Here is a 1608-nt window from a genome sequence, read left to right as displayed (position 1 = left end):
ATTATGGGGTTTATTAGGGAAGCACCACAGGCTACAATTCAGGTTCAGGAAAAATGCTCAGTCTCTCTCCCAGCCCACCGTCCCTCAGCCAGCAGTCTCTCACAGTCTCTTTCCCAGCAGTGCTGGTCCCTCAGTGTCTCACTCAGCAATGCATGTCTCTTGTGTCTCTTTCCCAGCAATGCGTGTCTCAGGAGCCTGTGTCTCAGCAGCACGTCTTCCTCCACCAGCAGTCAGAGTGTTCTGCCTCTAGGAGGCCTCCTTTTGAGCCCGGCAGAGTGGCCAAACTAGCCAATCATAGCATCAGAACTCTAAGCACTTGAGAGAGAGTGGGAACCTCCCAGAACATTGTGCCACGCCCAACAGAAATAACCCAGGTAGATAGCATTTACAATCAGGAGCTCCTCAGTTGCTCATTCCACCACTGAGTTTACAATGACTTATGGGTAGAAAAGTCATACTAAGTAATTTACTACACTGCAGATGTTCTCCACAGGAGAGATACTAGTACATGAGTGATAGTTTGGTATTACAGTTTGAGAAGGGTTTTATACATAATACCTCTAAACCAAAACTTCATTTTTATTTTGCCTCCACATAAAAGCACTACCATTTTATGGGTTTTAGACTTGGAGAGCATTAGCTATGAACCTAGTAGTTTGTCTGTTTTTTTAAATGTATGTCTTTGGTATGTCTTAAGTGAGGAGAAAATATATACATGAAAAGTTAATTCTAGTTTGGGTTCATTTGTCTCTGAGCAGTGAATTAAAAAAAAAAAAAAAACTGCTGTGGTGTTGGGGACCAAGAAAAAGACCCCCAAAAGAACATGATTGCAAGTCACATGTTCTAATTACAGTGAAGAGATGACAAGGCCTCTCTTGTGATTGAGTGCTTTTAGAGATGCAAGGCCTCTCTGTGGTTGAATGTTGCTTTAAGAGATGGCAAGGTCTCTCTCACTGTTAAATACTTAATTGGCAAAACATCAAAGTATTGAAGTAGATGTTATTCTCCATGTTTTTTATCTTACTGGGATGTTTCATACTTTGTGTCACTGTGTCCTAGTAAATATTTATTGTTTTACATTCCTTATTCCTGAGAAGACTTCTGTGATTGTTTTAATGACCACCTGTTGTCCTTGAGCATGTAGAGGAGTAAAACTTTAGCTCTGTAGAGAATAAGCTGATTGTATGGATTCCAAGACTAATGATGTAATCATGTACAAACATAAATAAAGTAGAACAAAAGCATCAGGCATTGCTCCTGCAGAATATACAGAGCGTCCGCCTGGCCCCCGTTCCTTAATAACTAAAAAAGAAAACTACTGATCCTTTCGTGTCGCTTCATTTCGTGACCTGTGTGGTTTTGCTGGGTGCAGCACTGTGGAGTTGGACCCATTGGCAACTTGGGTTTCCAAGGTGGTATCACTACAGAAGTAGATTGCCCAATCTTCCTTCCAAAGGGTGGCTGGTGGGTTTGAATTGCCAGACTTTTGGTTAGCAGTCACATGCCTTAGGCACTATGCCACCAGAGCTCCCCAGCAGTGGATAATAAGAATTTATGTTAAATCTGAAAAAGGGAAGACTGATAATTAGAAATCTGCCATCTGCATTT

Source organism: Orycteropus afer, unplaced genomic scaffold, assembly GCF_000298275.1.
Source record: "Orycteropus afer afer isolate SDZICR_OR568_19922 unplaced genomic scaffold, OryAfe1.0 scaffold00062, whole genome shotgun sequence".
NCBI lineage: Eukaryota > Metazoa > Chordata > Mammalia > Tubulidentata > Orycteropodidae > Orycteropus > Orycteropus afer.
The sequence above is the reverse complement of the archived record's forward strand: the minus strand, read 5'-3'. Positions refer to the sequence as shown.